The sequence below is a fragment of the Labrus mixtus genome, chromosome 19 (assembly GCF_963584025.1).
Source record: "Labrus mixtus chromosome 19, fLabMix1.1, whole genome shotgun sequence".
Classification (NCBI taxonomy): domain Eukaryota; kingdom Metazoa; phylum Chordata; class Actinopteri; order Labriformes; family Labridae; genus Labrus; species Labrus mixtus.
The window spans coordinates 12974220-12997529 of record NC_083630.1 but is presented as its reverse complement, the minus strand read 5'-3'; positions in this window follow the sequence as shown (position 1 = coordinate 12997529).

The window sequence follows — 23310 nt, the reverse complement described above, 5'->3', positions numbered from 1 at the left end:
AAAGTGACGCATTCAATGGCGCACTATCCATTAAGGCCAGCCGCAGCAGGGGTATTTTTTTTTTTATCAGAATGCAGTGCTTATTGATGGATTGAGATTCATGTCTCGCAGTTCCGATTTGATAACCCGAGCTACTTGGCCTTCAATTCACATCTCTTTTTTACTTCACAATTCATCCCTTTCCTCACTCTCTTCACTTGTTCTCCCTCCACACCTTTTACTCTCACTCCATCATCCCCATCTATACTTTACCTAATGTGTCATATCCCTTTTCCCACTATATACCCACCTCCTCCTCCACCCTCATCTCAAGCTATTCCCCTTCCTCTCCTCTCCTCTCCTCCCTCTCTCTTCTCCTGTCCTTCCGTGCCCAGCGAGAAGCTGTTGGCACCGGCAGCTCCAGAATTCTGATCAGCCACTTTGTGGTCTAAGAAGGCTTGCAAAACTGCCTTTCCGATTAATCAATAGTTCCATTGGCTGTGGTTAACACCTGTAACCTCTGCATTACATGGAGGGAAATCTTCAGTCCTGGAGCAGAATAGCAAACATCTAACTTATCCTGGCTGCAGCCAAATCCTGCTCATTGCAAAACATCTTACCTACTGAGCTGATAAATTCTCCGGGATTAGAATCATGGAAGTCTCTCTCTATCTTTTTCCATTTATTTTGACTGAGTGAGTGAAGGAGTGAGTGTGTGAAGACGTGAAGGAGTAATTGCTGATCAAAAAAAGCCTACCTGTGGGCTGTTTTTGTATCCGCTCCAGCTCTATGATTGCCATATGGATGCGTAAAGGAAAGTGAGGTACACTTAGATGCTGCGATAAAGGTAAATGAAATTCATACTCCAGAATCTAGGTCATTTGTGAGGCCCAGAGCAACATCTCTTTCCCTGCCTGCCTTTTCCGTGTGTTGCAGGAGTCTGTGGAACATCAAGGAGACGAAAACACTCCACATCCTGTATGTGCAACAGCGCACACAAGAGTTGTGATCGGCAAGCATGCCAGCATGGCCCCTTGGAGTTTCTTTTGACAGTTTATAGATAGAATGAGCTATTATTGTATCACTAAACGCATCAATATGCATTTGTTCATCTGATGTGCAAAACTAAATCAGTGGAAGCTACCAAGAGGGCTGATACAGTGAACAAGTCAGATAAATGTCTCAACCCATTAAGAAGCAAATAAGCATTGTTTGATTAAATTATGAAGCTCAACCAAACATTTTCACAGGTACACATCCAGGTAACTCCTTTGAGAAAGAACCGGCAGACAAAAAGAGAATTAAAAATGATGTATTATGTATATTATATATAAAAGACAAAAGGAAATGTAACACAATCAAGCTTGTCTGTGCTGATACAATGCAACAATACCTACATGAATAGTTGTTTTTAGCTTGAAATATGGCCGGGCGTCCCTCTGGACTTTTTGGAGTCAGGTATGGCTGCAGCCTGGAGACCTCTCATCTCAAGCTCTCTCGTGTCCACCCACCTTGGCTAACGTCTTGTTTACTTACAAGGGTTAGTAATCAGGGTTTGAAATACAAAATCGCTAATTATTTTCAAAACGGACTCAAAAGCGAGTGAGCCTGTTTGCTGCAAATAAATTTGAATTTGTTTACATATCTATGTAGTTTGTTGTAGGGATACGGTTCCTCAGAGTTATTGTCAGTCTCACAAAACCAGTGATAGGCCTATACCGAGGCTGTGATCTTTAATAGAAACGCTGTTCTATCTATTTGATAGAAATGCGATAGAAAGACTGGAAAAGATGGGAGAGAGAGTTGAAGATAACATATAGCAAATAGCAACTTGCCTGGGAGTAGAACCTGCATCTGAGTGTGATGAGGATTCTGCCTCTGGCACCCGCTCATCCATCTGAGCTAAACCTGCGCCCTGTCCTTTCTCATAGTCTGCTACCGCTTGCTTTTCAGTTGCTGACCAATCTGGGAAAGGTTAAATGTGGTAAATTTGTCAGATCCTATGATTTGACTTAGAAACCTGGAATACAAAATAACCTCAAGAACATTTGAGAAAACATTTGTGTTTGTCTAAACGCTTCAAGACATTTTGATGCCTTAGCCCAGCCCTCTTCAAGGGTCACCCTATATTAGCCCGTCTTCATTATTATAACAGTCACAACAAAAATGTTGCACATGCCACTGCAGATTTGTTCATTGTTATATAAAACTATTCTCCTTATTGCCTAGTACTGGGGGAATTATTCCCAATCTTAAGCATTCTATCCGTAGTAAAACTAACTGATAATGGACCATAGGCGTGCTTTAGAAGTTAAATACCCGTCAGCCAGTTTTACATCTGTTTTAGTCTCCACCAATGCCTTAAGAGATACCCAGCTCTATAGTGACCAAATGACCCAATGTGTTCAATCTTGTTTCTGACTTTGTCTCTGAAATTTTGTAGGATTTTATCTCTAGAAAACTATTTCTATATTTTAGGCTGTCATATTAGAGTGAGTACTGAGAACCCAACCTTTAAGATTCAGATTCCGGTAGGAGCTTTCTTTGGGTTCGTCACATCTTTCTGCAAGCCATCGGCCTTTTAAAAGCAGAGTTAAGTTCTGTTTCCATGACAGTGTTGCACAAGTTTTAAGCAAATTTCAGGAACCCATTTGGTGAGACAAGATGTGAATCACTGTCTATGCTAATATATTCAAAACAATGGGACATGGCCACATAATTGATCAGGCACTGATATCAGCTCTGATATATCACAGCGTTTTATCGCTGCTTCCTACCTATGATAGCAGTTGTGTTGCTTTTTATAATGAATCATTTTCTCTCTCTCTTCATTGTGTTCCCTTTGGTGTTTTTTATTAGCCCCTATGGTGACGGAAAGGGACTTAAGGGACACATTAAAAATAGTTTGAAGGAAACATACTGATTGAAACCCTTTTTAAATAATAAAAAAGATCACAGAGGTATGAGGTAAGTTTGTTTAGGGAGCCTTCTGTTGAAACCTGAAAGAGGAGCCAGCTCACAGTATGACGATAAACACTATGAAAGAAGCAGATTGTGCAATGTAACTTTTTATTTCTCAACCTGTCTAATGATTTTTAAAATGTTTGTGTCCTGGACAGAATATTTCAGAGATATTCCAATTACTTCCGTGATTATTTGATAGGGGAAAGATTTTCAATTGGTATACATTTTGCATGATTAAGTTAAAATGTTGGCATCTAAGAATAGAGGAGTCAAGTCAAGAGAAATGCCCTCTTACTCAATAGATCCGTTTTGCTGCCACAAAACTTTTTATGCTTTTGAAGGAGATAAAAAAATCCCCAGAATAGCAGAAAATTATATCCAAAAAATGTAGACAAGCTTTCATGAATGGGATTCTGGGAAGGTTGTTTGAAAACTCACTCAAGTATGCACAATGACAAACTAAGATGCAAAGGGTATCACAGGTGGATGATTTAAATATAATTGTGAATTTCTCCCTTTATGTCAGTGGCATTAAAACTGTTGCTCTCCTCTGTTGAAATGTATTTTGGAAGTTTTCACTTCTTCCTTTTTTTGCGTAAACCATCCGTCATCACGTCTTTTCAAATTCATATTGATTCTGCTTAACTTAACATAGTTATATAGTTGTCCTTGTCTGTGAATCCACATTGCAGTAGGGCGTTGCAGAAGAACCTGTGAAAATGTGTCGAGAAACAGTGGAAGCTCCACATACAAAGGACTCACTTGGTCACCCCCATTACACCTCTCTGACATCCACAGTGAAGGAGAGCCGTCACAGGGAAGTAAATATTGCACGTTGAACGGGCAGTCTGTAGGGCTATAGATTGCTGCCTGGGTTCCAATACTCTAACCCACCAATTCCACCTTCTTTGTAAAGCTCCTCCCTGCCCCCCCCCCCCTCCTCACCATCCCCCACACACACATCCTCCATCCATCTCTTTCCTTACCTCGTTTTTTTCCCTCAGATCCCAGGAGTACATATTCCTCTCCCTCTCTCCACTTGGCCATGACCCTCACAAACTCACGGCCAACAGCTCCTACATAAACACAAACATCCTCTACACACACACACACACACACACACACACACACACACACACACTCTTACAGCACACACAAACAGACAATGAAGTTTGCTTCTGGGAGCTTGTAGTGCATGCCTCAATCACACCTCAGCATTAAGGCCTTGGTTGGTTGATAACCACTCTGTATGGTTTGTTATGATGAAGGACACAGCATGTATAGTATTTAGCTCACAATTAATCACATTCATATGCATTCAACCCACAATCATTCACACAAATTAGAATGAAAAGTTATGGTTTGCATTATATTTTTTTATGATGCCCTTACAAAGGAATTTCTTTCCTAATAAAAAGACTCCACCGTTTCTGATGTTATTTTTATTTGTATTCAGTGAATAATGCAACACAAAAATCCCAACCAAAATATACTTCACAGTGCTTTTCATTTCCAGAAAAAAAAAACCCATACTTGACAATAGCTGTGTAGCAGGTATCTCAGGCTGGGAAGCAGATTCTTACAGCCCAGACAGAGATGGTAGCTGGAAATAAAAACAGATTGTGGGAGTTGACAGGTGCAATGAAAAAGGGGGGGTTGTTTCCTTGATGTTGGGAAAGGCTCAGAAGAACCCAGATCAAAGTTTCAAGTGACTTTTAATATTTATCCAAGAAAAATATTTCTGAAAACATCAGTAGCTGTTTTTACCCCTTTCATTTGAACTGTTTACTTATCTAAAAAGACCCCAAAAAAGCAGCAGAAATGCAATCAGTGTTTTCTAATACCATAGTTAGTCCTCAGCATGGGCCAGTTCTACACAAGAGAAACTGCCCCACTTAAATGCTTTAGATAATGTTTTAACATGTTCAGGGACAAAATATGGCACATCTCTGTAGCCTAAGAGTGACCCCAAACAGTCCAATGTTTCACCATTTTTTCTGAAGACCGTCATTCGACTGTCAAGCTCACAGTCGACCACAAGGATCACTCCATTCCAGCTATATGGGGTAGCTCAGTGTCTAATTTTAAATAGATTTGCCTGTTTTCTCCAAATAATTCATGACCAATTTCTTGGTATAATAATAATAATCTTACTAATACTTTCAATACAATTCTGAAAAATACTCCTTTTAATCAGTCTCCTTAGTCAGTGTATGTGTAAATCACCCAGAGTTATCGATTGAAGCAGCTTGATGACATGATCAGAATTTCACTGGCTAAGAGAAACGAGAGTCATCAGCACACTTGCGTGCAATTGGCCGAGTATAGCTACTTCGGTTGAGGCACCTCATTTCAACTCAGGCTCTCACTGGCTTTTAAAGGCTGAGAACACTAAATGGAAGGTAATGATTGGCAAAATTAGGTTTCAATCAAAAGGTCAGAGTGCCATTTTTAATTTGGCTATTACAGTCGAAAACAATCGATAATAAAAATCAATTATAACGTAAACTACAGTGTGAAATCTGGAACAGCAGTGGCAAATTTGAAGTAGTCCGTGGATCTTTATGGATGTAATGTTTTTTTAATAAAACAAAGTCACTGGATTTGATCATGGGAGCTTTTAACGCGGCAGCAAGACCGTTTTTGTTGGAATGTTCTGATCTGAAGAGTACAGTAAATATTCAAATGGTAAGTCAAAAGACTGGTGGTGGAATTCGTATTCACACCTGCGGGCTGTCAGTCTGTGGGCCTGCTGTATTGTAAATGGGGATGTGTAATATTGTTATGAGGTCAACACAATGATGACCCCAATCAGTGAGAGAAAGAATGGATCATATCATAGAATAAATTGTTAGTCAAAGACAAGAAGACAACTAGTTTAATTATGTGGTTTATCTCTTGCAAATGAGAATATTGATCAATGAGCCAAAAAAAACACCATTTGACGATCTGTCAATGATGGTCAAAATCTGACCAATCAGGTTCGACTATGTAAATCCTTATGTGGGGACAGCCCTAGTCTTACTAGTATTTCAGGAAAGACAAAGAAGAAGGGCAGACGAGACATGCTGAAATCGTTCCTACAGTTTATCGACTTTCTAACGTTCAATTATGGCTGCAGTGGGGTTTGGGGAGGAAGTGGGAGGCCTGGTGAGCTTCAAGTGAAACTTTATAACATTTACATTTCTCCCTCATTAGCAACACATTCTACTCAAACCTTGAGAATTAATTATCAGGCCCGGCTGCCAACTACATCTCATTGATTTCCTTCCTCTTTTTTTCTCTCTCAAATGATATGAATTATATCACTCGAGCATAATGCAGGGGCATACAAGTCTCGGCAGACGTGGATTCACAATGTATATTTTAGAGAAGTGTGTGCACACAGGAGAGGAGGAGGTGTGTGTTTGAGAGAGAGATCAATTTTTTTTTTTGTTTGCAGTTTAGGTTTTGCCACTGTAATATATCCAGGATTGGGTTTGAACAGATGTCTAATGTTTCAGTGTTACAAGATTTATGACCACTGCACGTTTGAATGATAAGTATCCTCCAATTAGAATCAATTGATGATGCATAGAATCATTGTAAGTAAATATATAAAGATTAATGTTATTCTTTATTCTCTGTGGAGTCAATTGCTAATGAAGATTTTTAAGCAGAACAAATGTTTTGATCTACTAATTTGACAAATTTACGTGTCAGTATGTCAAATTAAAGAGCAAAATCAAAGGTTCTATGCTTTGCTCTTCAGTGCAGTGTATTCTTCCTTTTCTCTCTCTGCCATCAGTTTCGACTTGCAGGTGATATTTCCCCTTTTCCCTGCAGGATTGTCATCAACTGTCATCAACGGCAGCGGACCTTGAACCAGATACAAGATGAGGGATTTCTCTGCCTTGCTTAAGTGTGCACGCGGCAGCCAGACTAAGAATTAGTTTGGGCTGGCGAAGGAAGGAAGGAAGGGAAGCGCAGAGCTAGTTGTCTGAGGCCTACCAGGAGACCTCGGATAGCCAGCACACCGTGTCTTCAATCTTTACCCTGGTGTCATCTCCCCTCATGTTCCCACACTCAGCCAGACCAAAAACAACGGCCTAGAGAGGGCTGAGAAGTAGCTGGTAGGTAACAGAGCTGTGTGGGTGGAAACACACACTTTATGCTTCATCGACAGTAGTGTGTTTTCCCATGCAGTGCGCTGGTCATTTTTATTTCATATTTACCAAGGTTGAAGTCACTACCGTGGCAGGCTTTTGCAGAAAAAAACATTTAACTTCTGTTATTTGTGAGGTTTTTACTGTCCTTCAACATGTTCTGAAAATGTCATTATTTAGCAAGTTTATACTGCATAGATTTTCCAATTGTAGTAAAATGCTTACAGACCTGTGTGTTGTATTATGACGTTATGTACAAGAGGTAACCGTGCTCAGACCCGGTTAGTCCTGGAGCAGTGTGAGTGTAAGCCAGTGGGAGAATGGGGAGGGTGGACAATCGTGCTTAAGCACGGTACGGAACACCTTTGCTAGTGTGAGTTCGCCCCTGAGAGTTCACTCTGATGACTAACGATGCACTGATAAGGAAAACCAGGGCTGATGTGTTTACATTACTTTCTTTGGCATTAGACTCCAGATGACAATATTTTCTCTCATGTTTGACCATGAAAACAGATCGGAGTCCATGAGGTGATTTATTGTGCCCACTTAAAAAACTCTTCTCTGAATCAGCAGTTAGGTGAACTACATGCCAGTATTAAATTCATACGACACAACAGACAAACATCGGTTACTGTCATCGGTTCATGCAACATTATTTGAAGATGTCTGTCAACAGGGCTGTTAAACCAATGCATCGGTGCATCCCTAATGAAGACACCATTCTTTAATCACCAACATTTTCATTAATTTCTGCATTATATGTTCCATAAAAAGTTTTCATAATGGTGCGTATTGCAAAACTTGCACACTGATACCCAGATGCCCACTACGCTCTGCCAATGAAAGGCGTCTGATCCAACCTTCCCAACAGGGTCTTAAGCGTTAACTGGACTCTTCTCCTATGGTGGTGGAACGAACTTCCAAACTCCATTCGATCTGCAGATTCCCTTTGCACCTTTAAGAAAAAGCTAAAGACCCAGCCCTTTCATGTTTATCTACGACCTTAATGATGATGATGATGATGATGGTTTTGATATTATTGATATTGATGATGATGATTGATGCTGGTAATGACGATGGTTTTGTTTGATGAAGACGATTTGAAGATGGTTTCTATACTGATCAGAGCCGTCAACGTTGTGCTTTGCCTCTGTGCAATGCCTGTCAGCGCCTGTGTGTCCAATCGGACTCAAAGCTGATCATTTACACTTACTGACATTGTTTCCTTTTTTTCTAGATCCTTGCTTGTGTTGTACTTACTCTCTGATGTACGTCGCTTTGGATGTCTGCTAAGTGAATTGTAGAATTGTAGCTACATCTGTGAGAGACAAGAGTCAGCTTGATAGTATCAGCTGACTGATATAAAAGTGGAGACCTTACTTTAGAAGTTGAATGGTCATGACACAGAGTTTTTATGCTTTGATAGGTTTAGAGGGGATATACTGTGGCTCTTTACACACTGATTAACAGGCAAAGATTATTTGATTTTTTTCTAAACTACACACTTGTTTGTGCAATATCCACCACTCTAGAGTGCTTTTATTGAAACAGCTGCAGTCAGTACTTTTAGAAATCTACTGATGAGGTAACGGGGGGTCAACTATTTGTAGTCAAAGGGGTCTCAAGTGATTGTAGTAAAGACAGTACGTGCACTGCTTAATGTGAGAGTTCTTCAGAGGATGTCCCATAGGGGAAGGGGAAACGGCTCCAATAATCACAGTGAAATATGTAAAGCTGCAGTATGACCTTTAAGGCTCATGTATGAGGAGGTGTCCTTCAACCTGAAGGCAATGACAGAAGTCTGAGACGTGTTCATCGGTGTCTGTGTTTTCACTTCTGGCTTTCCATGCACCCACAGCCTCTCTCTGTCTGCGCTCAGCCTGCTCCCCCCCCCCCCCCCCTCCCCTCCCCCCCGAACGTCGCACAGCTGTGGGTGTCGATGGTGACAGGTCAGCTAATTAGAGCGCTGCTCTGTCTGTCTGAGGCTGTGGCAGGGAGCTGCTGGGCACATGACTCTGTGAACGCTCATCAGGGCTTCTGGCCCCACAGAGGCACCCGTGCATACACACACTGACGCATGCAGAAATGTTCTGACACATATGTGCAATGCAATGAGTACAGTGGCCATAGAAAGTTGAAACTTTTTAAGCGCATGACCTTTTTTTCCCTACAGGAGGGTTTGAAGGGTATGTCCTTTTTTTTACCCTCCACAAACACATTTCTATCTATTTAAAAAAAAAAAGAATGTTCTGCCAGATTTAATTTAGCCTGATGAAGTAAAACACCATGTAGTACATATTTAAATGAAGCTATTGCCTCAATTCACTAACACAAATAAACACAAAACACTCAAATATCAAAAAAAGTCAAGTGTCAAGAAGTCTTTCATAGCCTCTGCTAAATTCCAGGTCACATGCAGTCATAATTACTTGACTGACCTTGAAGAGGGGTCGGCTTTATTAATAGTAAAGTTATAGTATGTATCCCAGACAACCATTAGCCAGCTTGACCTTCAGGGACAGCACGTCACCACAGCAACCACCACTACGGCAAGCACCATGACCACTTCCATCTCTGACTTGATGTGACCTCCCGGAGCAATGGAGCCTTGTCATAACCTGACACCTCGCCGTGACACACAATTTGACCCTTTCCCCCCAGTGATGACCACAGTGAAGAAGCAGATGGAGGCAAACGCACAGTCAAACACACACACACACACACACACACACACACACACACACACACACACACACACACCAACCCGGTAGGGCTCTAGAGGCTTTACTGTATATATGTGGTCGTTGCTAGAAGATAAAGATATTTCCCTTTACTGTATCTTAATATAAATCTGCCAAATGACATTTGTAATGCAATAAGGTAAAAAATGTAACAGTTTCCAGGAGATGACAGTAAAAATCAAATGTTTACAAGCTACATCTGATGTGAACTATCGCTTTAATATTGTCAAGTATACCATTGAACATGCTCCATTTGACAGCGCTGTGTCTATATTGCTGCAGTATCCAGCTCTTTGTGAGTTGCTGCCAAGGGAGGTCTTAGAGGTGAGCTTCTTTTCTCTTGGATAAATTGCTTATTTTTCCTCCTCCTTCCTCCATGAATCGGACCTTTTGGCCCACTCGGCCCTTCGGCGGCTCCGGAGTCATCTACTTTTATTGCAGTTAATGCTCCAAAGGTACAAAAAAGCAGCCGCGATCCACTGGGAGTTCCCAGCCCTGGACAACCGAAACGAGTGCCAATCAATTTTTAATCACAGTTGAATCAATAGGGCCAGCTTATTTTTGAATAACAAAACAAGCAAATGTGAGATCTGATGCATTGTCTCTAACTGAATTTGGTCATTTGTTTATCTGCATGAAAAAAAAAAATCTGATCTTTAATCCTCAGCTGCGTATCGGGATGGTGACACAAGCCGCAGTCGTACAGCAGACAACACAAAACACATTTAATGGCCGCCTTGTGTGAAATATTTAAATATTAATTTGTGCATTTTTATCTGATATATACTGCAGCTATAAAGTGAGATTAAAAGACCTATTTGAGAGTTTCTTCACTTGCTCTTAATGGATTGGGGAACTTTTTACGACCTACACTTTGTCCCTGTTGTAGTAATAGCAATGTTGGCTATTTTTTATTCCCAAGTTCATAAAAGTGCAGTGGAATGCTTAAGAGAACAAAAGTCAGACCAGGCTGCAAACCTTAGAGTATAAATCTAAAACATGCATGTTCAAATAGCAGTAATGGAGTGAGGAAAAAAACCCTTGTATCTACTACATCTGTTTCTTAAGAGCTTTTTACAACATATCCCCCACACTGGTGTTTAAGTAACATATTGTAGTTTAACATACAAAAGAGACTGGCTTGTTGATATACGACCGCACATCCTGGGAAAGAAGTAAGCAACAATTTGTCTTGCCTGCAAATATGTAAATGACAAGGCTGTGTCTAAGTGGCTGATTGTGAAAAAAGAAAAGACACTGCAATAAATGAGTGGCATATGGTTCCAGTCGTCTCTTTGTTGGCAATTCCTATACACAAGGCAATATAGGTGGAACTGCAGAGGCAGCAGAAACCTTAACTGGAGCCTTATGCTGCCTTCCTGTAATGACAAAATGAAGTTTGGAGTTTCAAAGTTTTTCTCAAGTTTGTGTGTTTTTTTTTGTAAAGATAAAAGGGAGATGAACCATATTTCAAAAATGATTGTTTTATCTCTGCATTTAGAATGCTGTACCTTCCTATTCAAGCCCTAATTTCAAATTAATGCAATGCTTTTTTTTGTCTTCCAAGTGTATTAAGGTCCATTATCACTGTTTCTAACCTGAGAGGCAGCAGCCCGCTGAGTGCCAAGATGTAAAAACTGTCCAATGAGTCTCAACGATATGCAAAGCTCCCTGTTAATAATTCATGTCTGAGTTTACAAATGGCACTGTTGCGCAGAGACGAATCAGTCGAGTCGTTGAATTGCTGTTTGGAGGAGATGAAAGTTTAATTCCTGTCCTAGATTACTCCTCCTCGTATCTAAGCAGGCCCATTATTTTTGCCTCCACCGATGTTTCCCCCACTCGCTGTAATGGGAAACGAAGGGCGACGTAGGCTGCAGTGGCGGGACACGAGCCGTTATGTACTCACAGAGGATCCTCCCTGATAGGTGACAGCTGGGGCGGCTATTTGCATCACTGTTTGAGGGAGCGTCCTGTTAGGCCACAAGCTGCTGGAGGGAAAGCAGGGCCAGTACTGTAACGCATGGTAACGTGTGTATGTGTGTGTGTGTGGCACATACTGTATTTAAATAAGAGGAGAAATAAAAGAGGGAGACACAAGAAAGGATATCTTCGGCCGAGAAGACATGCATTGAAAAAAATCCATTGTTCAAGTTGGGGTATGCAACTTTGAAACAAAATAGCAGACTAATGTAAGATGGAGATTACATTCATTTTTGGGAAGTTTTATTTTATAGATCTTTGTTTTTCTCAGGTTCAGATAATATACATTATTTGACTTAATGATTATTTCATTTATATTTACATTTTTGCACTTTGCCTTTAAGGTTGCCCATGGTTACGGTTGGGGTCGAGGTATAACTTGTGTCTGTTCGGTCTGTGTTGGTCATGCCATGCTAAGGGCGGACATTAAAAAGTATGCGAGACGCACAGAAGAAGTCGTCCCCTTGTTTTTTACTGACCCACACCTGAAGGTGCATTGATTCAGTATGTGTAGTGTTGTAGTTAACGGCAACCAAAGGATTAAAATAGTAATAAACATCACCCAAGAAGCGCCGTTACACTAAGACTTAGGACGTATTCAAGCATAGACTGTATAAAACATGGACGTAGTTATTTCCCCCATTGTTTTCTGAAGAAGCGTTATGAAGCCATTATGACGACAGTTGCCATATTGGAATATTGGAATTGGAAATACAGATAACCAATTAACTGTCTGATATAGATAAGTATATGTTTGGTAGTTATTTGTAGTTACAGTCCTACATACTATACCTGCTCCCCTCAGCTCTAAGCCTTTTTACTGTACTGGCGAGCTCTGCTTGGCATTACACACATCACCCAAACCTTGGAGAGATCTGTGTGCGTGGGCTTCTGTACATCAGTATGCGGCTGTGGCGAGTGAGGAAGCTTTGTCAAAGAATCTGAAAAGCTCTTTGATAAATGCTGAGGGCCACCACCCCAACTCTGTCTATCTCTCCTTCTACTGGTTCCCCTCTCTCTCTCTCTCTCTCTCTCTCTCTCATCCTGTAGACTTGGAAAGCTGAGTCAGACGTGATCAAAGGTTCATTTTGAATTGTTTCTTCGCCTCCAGGTCTGAGGTCAGGACACATGTAGTGTTTCAGATAAGACAGCATAAGGTGAGTCTCATACCCTATATCGATTAGTTTTTATCCCTTCAACTCTCTGATACATTCTATATAAAGTGAAACAACTACTTGGATCAAGAAGAAAAAAAACGTGTGAAAATGAAACTTACAGCGTATAACTTCACACATAGCAGTGCCACTTAACATACACCCGCACGTTTGGCTGCGCCAGCACGTACACACTCACACGCTCACACTGTAACACACACGAGGGAATCTAATTTGGTAGTCGCCTAAATTGGAGGCTTAAGTGTCAGTGACACTGACAACATCAACTTGGTTATTGTGTATATTAGAAGTGGTGCATCGTTAACACATGAGGATATTCTTAGCTGGATTGTATGCTCCATAATGTCGATAGTGAATGCATCACCAGCATCTGATAAGACTGAACAAGATGAGTGATATGAAGGAGAAAGGTGTTCTTATACGACTACTTTTGTGTAAATTAACATGTATGCAGCTAAATTATTCATATGTCACCAATATTCCTTATCAGATGACTACAATTATAGAAAGTTTACACATATAAAATGTATTATATGCGACTGTTACGGGGCATTTGGCTTCACACATTAGAAGACGGTTAGAAAACAAAGCATTCACACTACAGATGCTGAATAATTACAAAACAACCTTAAGCACAGGAAAGTGTTGGCATTAAGTGCTGAGTGATTATACAATAGACACACACTGTATCATGTTATTTTAATGAGAGGTTTATCTCTGAAGAGATTCTGAAGCTTTTCATTATTCCCGCTGATGCCTCATAAAGTATTTTGTTGTTAAAGCTCACTCTTGACTATAAGAGCACATTTTAACATGGAGTTTGAATGCTGTAGCTAAACTAGAGGTTACATTCAATCTAGATGGACAAAGGGGAATATTCCTCCTTCAGTTGCATTGCTCGTATTTGTCTTTTCATTGGATTCTTCTTTGGCGTGTGGCTTTAAAAAAATAAAAAATAGGAAAGTGGCAAGAGTCAGGAATTATGAGGATGAGAGATCAGGAGTGCACCAAAGAGCAGAGGGGGAGACACTTCTCTCTAATGTTTTGAATTCTGCAGTACCCATTTTAAACGCTAGGTGTCAGAGTTACATATTGCTCCTTTAAGAAGGTTGAAAACTGTGTACTTTGTATTTTCTTTCAGTTTAATTCCTCTTTAAATACTTGATGTCCTGCTTCTTGGGCAGTTGAAGAGCAAAAAAGGAGGACCAAAATGCTGACACAGCGGCTGGGTTGATAGACTACTGGAATTTGAGCGAGGGGTGGTCAGTTTTGGGAGTTGTGAAAAGTCCCTGAGGTTGACCCAACCATTTACAGTGAAGCAACAACTTCCTGGAAAGAACCCAGAAAAAAACACTTTTAACCCTGTGTTTAGATAAATGATAGCCCAGCTCCTCTCAGTGTGTCTTTTTGATGATGGGCAAAACTAGATATTTATAACAGTGTCTTATCTCATTGAGATAACTCTTTGCAGTGTTTGCTGTCTTACCAGAAGTTTGACGGAGTCTTCTTCTCTCTGGATTCAGGATGCCTCAGTTTGGTACAGCTGGGAGATGTAGTGAGATGTAGTAGTTAGCATCTCTGAAAATAAAGAAAAAATGTGGTTAATCAATAGTTTTTTACATGTTGTTTCTTTTTAAGGCTGCTAGCGATTATCATCTTAGCTTTGCTAACATATGATTGAAAGATAAGTCACAATTTGACAAGTTTCTCAAAAACAGTGATCAGTATGAACAATGAAAGAGCTTTTTGCTTTCTGTTACCATCCCATGTGGTTTATACTCGACTGCTACCACATTGGCTTTACCATTTTCTCATTCAATTCAACTGCCAAACACTAGATCTTGCCTGCTAAAAATTGCTAGTCGCTTTTGTAGATCTTGTTGGCGGGATTTTTGAAGAACTCCCTGATGGCTTCTTCACTTAAAAAGACTCAAACAGCCGAAAAGTCAGCTTTGCAATATTTGCGAGTAGTCTCACTGAGAGCTTCAGGAAGGACAAGTCTAATGGAGAATTCACATTTTAATGACAAATAACATTGAAGCTGAAGCTGCAAATTATCTTTAATGCCATTTTAATGGGATTATTCCAGTATGTATAAATTGTTGACAGCTGTTGTAAAAATGTCTGGACACCACCATTTAAGTGGTAAAAATACATTGTAATTATGATGTTGGAAGTGAACAAGACAAGAGTAGTGGGTGGAAAGTGAATAAGGAATTAGACAGCTGATAGACCTAAACTTAAAGAGATTTTGAAGGATGTTACATGTATATCTTTGGTGTTCAGGTATGTCAAGAAATAAAACGAGTTTGCTCGATCAGAAAGCCCAACAGGCAGATGTTGCATTCAAACAAATTGGAAAACCCAGTCGTCTTTCTACCTTAGAAATCGTTTAGTTGCTTAGTCTTTGACTACCTCAGGCCTTGTACCTGTTGTCCTTCTGACTGGTTCAGTCTCAGTGAATCTATGAAGCAAGGTTCTTATACACCATGTTTGTCCTGCCAACTTTTCAGAAAACACTGCATCTCTCCAACCCTCTGCTTGTTTGTGTCCCAGAAGAACACGAGCGTCCAAGCTGTGTGCTTATCTCTCTCTCCCTCGTTTCTTCTCCCCGTCCTCTCGGCTCACTCAGGCTTCTCTGTGCTGGACCATCAGCTGTTAGGGGACCTCACTCCAGATGTTTTTGATTCTCAATTTTTTGTCCTCAAAGAGATTCAGCTACTTTCCTTGACTCTTTCTTCCGTCCTTCTTTTTCTCTTTGCAAGCATGTTGCTCTTTTCTCTCTCTCTCTCTCTCTTCCTCTCTGTCTGTTCCTTTGTGCTAGCCGTGTGGAAGACGTGCTCACAGATTTTGGATGCTCAATTACAATAGCAAAATAGAGGTTGATAAGTCCAAACGTAGTGATCAATAAAACCTCCTTTTTTTTGCGGCAAATTGAGCAAGTGTGCGGGCCTATCTTTTTTCTAAGTCCAATAGAGAGCACAAATGTTTTCTTACTTCCATAACAAAACAACACACAGAGATTACATTTTTAAGTTCCTTAAAGCATCCTTGAATATGTCTCTGACGATAGGGAAAGTCAAGCACTATCAGTGTTTAACTGTGCCTGACAACAAATGTCAATATTTGAGGAGCAGCAGGTGGGATTTGACAAATCCTCTGTAGAGGAGGAAAATTATGGAATACTTCAGCAAGGCAATGCGGTACTTGTACTTTTTGCTGTATTACGGTTTCATTTTACAGATGTTTTTTGAGTATATATGAGAATGTCCTCATATACTGTACTATCTTTTGTAAGACTCTCTACTTATCTGTGTTTGCCGCTCCTGACATTGCCAAAACTGGCTCATTACTTTAGTTCATGGGGGATTACGGAGTATTTTATGGTGATTCTGTGCCTTTTTCTCCCATGGGAAGAGCGGCTTTAAGCTAAAATGATGGGCGAGTAGATGATGCATTGGCGTACATCAGTGCATTTCATGTACAGCATAACAGACAAATTGAGGAAACAAAGAAGGTCTCCAAGAGATGAAACACACAAGATAAATATGACTGCTGAGACAAGGCTTCTGTTTGTAACCAACAATGAAAACGCGATATGATATTGATTAAAGTGAACCACCTACATATATAGCAGCAAGGCACTTACGTAGTGAGACATGTTAACCTTATTGGGTTTTACTGATCTTATATTTGTATGTTGTACATTTATTTTTGCACGCACACAGTAACCAGCTTCAGGCCTGTGGGTTTGGCATGTGTTGACTACGAGATAATATGTACATAAGGTATCCATGCGCTGCAGCTGGAGGATATTTTGCCTTACATTAGACACCCAGATCAGGCTGAATTTAGAAGTGGAAGGTCATCCTCTGATAACCTCAGGAAATTGCTTCTCTTGATGTGACTAAGTGAGCAGGATTGCACAGTGATCGTTGCCTTCTCATGACGCGGAGACGTTGTTGATCGGGTATACCTGGGTGTGGTTTTTATTTCATACTCTGGAATATCTTTTTGGGGATCTAAAATTGGATTCAACAGACATACTCAAAACCACAGGCATCAGTTTCTCAGAAATGTGTTGATTTAACCTTCTTAAATCTGTTACAGGTCTCAAAACAGGCTCTTATTAGACTTTATAGTGTATCTTGAATCACATAAAGTGACAAGCCAAGGGTTTGTGGCTTAGAACAAGAGATGATCCTTTTTTTTTTTTACTTTCCAGACCATGCCTCTTTAGCCCCTCTATGATAATCCCTACTCAGACAACTGTTTCAAGCCACGATATTTTACACCCCTGATGTGATGTTTCGCCCTCAATCTGAATGTTGCAGCGGCTTAATGGAGGGAGTGAAGTGATCCCACCTCTGTATTGTCTTTGGAGGTAGTAACAGAGCCGCTACAGAGGCCAGATGTTTCAGCGGGGAGGCACAGCGCTGTGTGTGCGCGCATGTCTGACTGTGTGTTTTTTTTGCTTCTGCAACCCTGAAACGCAATGTGAACACACAAACTGGAACATGAACATTACACGGTCGCAGAAATCAACATGAATCTGCAAACACGTGATGAGGGCTAAGTTTAGGTATGACACTTTTGCTATAAAATAAGTCTTGTTATCAGAACTATATAGTACCATGTTCAAAAATACCAGGTAGTCTTTCAGGTGTGGGGGTCACAGCTGCATGATAAGGGTACTGTGATTTAGATTTGGCAGACATGTTATGATATTGGCTTGATTTGTGACTTTTTGCAATATCTACAATTAGTATAAGGATTACTGTAAGTGAAAATCAAACCAAACTATAACTCTAATAGGGTAAATAAAGAATCATACACAGGTGTTATTATACATCATAATGGGACTCATCATGCCTATACTGTTGGTAGGGGTAGAGAAGAAGCAGGTATTCTCCATCCCTCCCTCCTTTCTCGAAAACAAGCAGTCAGAATTATTGGAGAGTGAATACATAAACCATTGCCAGAATCTCCCCAGTTGTGAGACATCTCCCTCCAAACACCAAAACAAGAAAAAAATCTTGACTTACATTGGCAGGTTTCGTGGGCACATCAAGGTTTCTTCTTTGCCAATGGAAGACCCAGACCAAGCCTGTTTTTGCTGAGCAGTTTAAATTATTAATAGACACTTCCTCTTTCTTATCCATGAAAACGTTTTTGTATAAGGAAGTAACATTCCATAAGAAATACTCCAACTTCACCGCATTAAGGTGTTTTTGTGTTCTACGTACCCATTTCCCCCTTATTTACTTACTAGACACTGTGAGCTCAGGGTGGTTTGTCATATAATATTTTGACTCTAACGTCTAATGTCTAGTATTGCATTATGAGTTATATCTATTAGGGAACTTGGTAATAAAAAAAACTTCAATTACATACTGTTCATTAAAAATCCCCGCTGTGAGCTCTGGGGATAAAACTATTCTCCATGGTGCAGACATATATTAAAACACTTTCTGAGGCTTCAGCTGGAAATCATCCAGATGAATATCCTTTCTATATAGCATATATCCTCTTTTTTCAACCATACAGTACGCTGCATGCCTGGTAAACACAAGATGAAACCTACATGCTTCAAATACTTTTTTTTTGGAAGATCCTCACTTGATTTCACTAAATCGGACTGCAGAAGTTTTATATTCGCTTCAATATGACAGAAATGTGTCTCTCATCAGTGCAATAGAAAGGGTTCTTTAGTATAAACAGCAAGAATAGTCATCTTCATATGTGCAATGGGGTGGCCTGGGCTGACTTGGGTTCCCCCCTGTAATCAGATTTTTTTTCTAGGCGTCAAGTGCATTCATTCAGCTGCATATAGAGAGGAAGACATTTTTTTTAAATCAACATTCCACACATAATAAAGCTTTTGTTTGTCTTTATCAAGACCAAAAAAGCACAGTGACCTTATCTTCATTGGTATTTTCTTCACACACTGACATTCTCATTCTGTGGGAGCAGTCCAGTACCACCAGATAATTACCACAGAATCATCTGAAATCTCCGTCCCTTACACTTCAGCACAGCTGTTGTCAAGCCAAGAACAGAGTATTTCACACTCTCCTCCCCCAGCTCAGATATTCCCCTGATGGTTTTGGGAAGTCAAACTGGCAACTTCGCAGTCACAATCCCCTCCTCAGCAGCCTTCAGGCCACAGCTGCCCTCCCCTCCATGATTGGTAATTTCTTCCCGTGAAAAACTAGATGCTTCACAACATAAAGTGCTCTCCAGATGTTTCAAGTGTCATAACATAACAATGCAGGTGGTAGACTGACAGCGAGGTGGATTCACTCCTCACAGCCAGGAAGTATCTCCTGTCAAGACTCCCATATGAAAAAGGAGGTTTTTTTCTCTCATTCAGAGCTGTTTGGGTGGTTACAAAAATCTCTACAGGAGATTACATTTGTGCACTTATTCCATTTATTTCCTCCCATACTTTACAGTTGTCACAGTGAGCATGTTTTTATGGGTTCATGCCATCACATGAGTTGATAAATCTTTAATAAAACTGCCCCCGAGAATGAACACTGAACACCTCCTTTAAAGACACAGCTCACCTCTCACCTCATCTTTTTTTTTACTGTCTTCTTCCACTCTGAGTCTGGTTTGGTATCTGCAGTAACAACACTTCTCACTTACTGTAAAGCAAATCAATGCAGTCATGCACTGAATCAACGCATCTCGTGTTGTCAGGTGTGGATGTTTGTCAGTGTCAGAGGGGGAGAGCCACGGGAATACAAGATATTTATCAGACATGTGCTGTCTCTTGTCTCTTTAGCGACCTGTCACAGTTATCTGAAAGCCCGGACGAAGCAGCAAACCTGCATACGTCGATCTCTCTGAGGAACATAAACCCCAGGACTCCATCAATTACCAACTAATTAATCTGTTTAAAATGGAAAATTTGCATTTATTGCCAGACGGCATTTCTGGCAATAAACACAAACTACTACTAATTGATCATCACTTAATGTTTGCTCATGAAATTATATAGTCACATATATTACATTGGGCTAACATGTATTATTATAGTGCAGGCAGTGTTGTAACCTTTGAATAAACTATAAATTATTTTTATTCACCCCTCTTTCACAAAGTTGCACTGGACAAAAATCACTGCTTGCTGTATTATAATGGAGATCATGTTACCCAGTTTAAAAAGCTAAGAGAAAATATATTAGCAAACCAGGGCTTCTTCAGATAGTCCAGTTACGCAGATACTTCTGAACACAGTACATGGAGAAAATCATATCAAGGAAAGATGGGAGACAGTTATATAGGGTTAGAATGATGTGTGAGTGGTAATCATTTTTTCTGTATTTGGTTGGATGTATAATTGTCATATATGTATAATTGTTATTGTATGTATAATTGTTGAATTCTGTTGAAAGGATCGTGATGTGTTTCACATCTTAAAGGGAAACATGCATACTGTAATCTCAACACCATACATGTTGGAGAGTTCTGTGGGAAGGACTATTTTGGAAAACTAACTGGAAAATCATGCAACAGATCTTTTAAGTGTTGATTTATTTGATGTGCGTGATACTTTTAGCAGGTGATCTACCAGAAAAATAACTTGAAATGACTGAAACCTTCTGATATATTCACTGTAGCTACAAAAAAAGAAGAAGTTTGTACATTGCAAAATTGACAGAATGGATTGTATAAGAATCAAGGTTGGTGGCTTCTTCTTCTCATGCAGTATACTAGAAATATAAATAAATATTAGTACTTCATAGGGACCCTGGTTTAAGTTGTATCTAACTACTCTGGACACTATGTATGTCAAGATGTTTGGCAACTTTATTGTTTGTTTCTTTATGGTTTGATCAAAAAAGACCAGTTATAGTTTAGGAAATAAAAAAAAAAAATACAACGCTTATTTCCCTTCAACTATTCCTTGAGCAGCTAAATAAGATCTTGACCTTGTTTTAAGCAGCACTGCTGACTGCTGATGGATGGTAACTGTCTAATAAACACTGATCAAAAACAAATGATTGTGCTGTGTGCTGGTGCTGAAACAGTAATAGCACCACCATTGTGCAATACTTTCACCACAGAGGGGATCAATAATCCCGTGGAGGGAACCCAAGAAATTATAACCACAGATCAGGCTGCACGCTTCAGAGCCGACAATGCCACAGGCGAGGGCCGGAGAAACACAGCAACCTTGAATGTAATAATGAAAAGTTTTCACTCCGACCACAAATATTAGCACGTTTTAGCATACAATGAGCACCTTGAAAGACAAGGAGCGCCCTAGGAGCGCTCGGAGAATGGACTGCTTTTGTCTAGACGTGTTAAAGTTTTATGCTTCAAAATGAAATTCATGCTCTGTGGTGGGAGTAAATATTCTTTTGTATTTGTGGGAGAGGGAAAAGAGACAAGGACTACATTTTAGTGGTGTTTTAAGAATAACAGCCTGGCAGTATAATTTTTACAGTTTGTTTTTATTAATATCCACAAGGAAACATTACATTTAGGGTTCGACAATGAAACGTAAAGTTTGGAGGACTCACAGGAAACGGGCAAAATAGCTGACGATATACGTGACTGTTATATTTATATAGTCAGCCTGCTGCAGTGTTTTGTGGTATTCCTTCCTGTGCCAGTACTATTCAGTCAGTCTTTAACCTTTGTACAAGGATATGTTTGATCGAAATAGAGGTCTCAAAGGCGGAAAGTTATTTTCAGTCATTTCTAAGCTGTCAGTTTTCACTTAAAGCTCCTGTTAGGAACTTTGTTTGTTGTGACTTAGGCAAACCCCTGCGGACAAAGCGAGTCTTCTTATCTCGTTGCCTTTTTGTGTTTTCCAACAATAATCTCATATTTGTTTCTGTCAATAGTCAAACATGTCCAAATATCAAAACCAAGAATTTTAGCTGATGAAAAAAGCATTAAAGGCCACTTTCCTCACAGGCTATTTATCACTTTGTCTGACACCGACCCCACCTGCATGCATGCAGCAGCGTTTCCAGGCATGAAAATGACAATAGGATTTCAACAGGTTTCAAAGTGTTGAAAAGAGTTGCTAATGTCTTTATTTGGCCTTGGAACACATGAATCGAACCAACATAGTTTAAAAAGTGCTCCTTCTGCACAAAAAGACCAGCATTTTTAAACAACTGTGCCTCTATTTCTGATGAAAACGCTTGTCAAAACCACCAGGCACACTTATTATATGAAGGCATGTGATTGATCACAGTTGAATTGGCCAAACAGCTGCTTTTTTTCTCCTCTTTCCATGGCAGGAATGAGTATTGTTCTCAAATAACAATCCTGCTAAAACACCAGATTGTCGAAGGAAGTAATTTCATTGGTCCCCGTGGAGGAAATTGATATAGTCACTCTATATGTGGATTATAATCGAACAAAGTGGACATGACAAAGCTGGAATTAAAAGAAAGGGGGGAAGATTGATGGCGGTGAAAAGAAATGAAAAAGAGCTTTTAATAGGTGATGCTTGTGGAGGAGTTAAGTTTTATGACACAAAAAGCAGAAAGTCTTTGATTCATTTCGAGACGTTTATTCAGTGTCTTATCAGGATTAAATATCTCGCCCAGAGGTTGCGCCTCACTCTGTGTTCATTCAAAAAGCTGTTTTTCATATAGTTGTTGAGCGCCAGAATATTCCACAAGAGCTTGTTATTTTTGGTTCAAAATATGGATCTATTTTGCAAAGCAGAGATTGAAATGGACCAGAGTAATCTTGTCGTGAACCTGAGCTGACACGCTGACTATGATGCATGACTTGACAGTTTCCTCATCCCTCAAATCTATTGTTTTAAATCGACTGCGCTTTCACACGATTCAATTATACAGTCAATATTGCAGGGGCCGCCTTTCCGCTGCAAAATATTTGACGTTATGAGAACCTTGTGTGACCCATTTATTTTGATTTGGGAAAACAATTGTATCTCATCCCTTAATGCCTGTTGTGGGCAGGGTTCATGTATCACTCTGCCGCCTGCATACAGATAGGAGGTGTAAATTCAGCAATATCTAAAGAGAGGAATTAGCATGGATTATGTTCCTTATTATCAGGGATTTGTGGAGAATAGCACACGTGCCATCCCCTTTTTTGTTAAACCATCACTTTCAAAAGAGTCAAAAGTTGAGCTTTCTTCCACAGACTCCCGCTTTCTAGTCAGAATCAACTCCTCAGAAGAGCTTTGAAGTTATTTTTCTCTCTTTAGAGGTAAACCTAGTGTCACTCAGTGCATATGTTTTATGCAAAACAGCAAAGGAAAAGGGCGTGAGCTTTAACACCGATGATAAATCAAACCTCTCTGCGTTACCAATACACTGC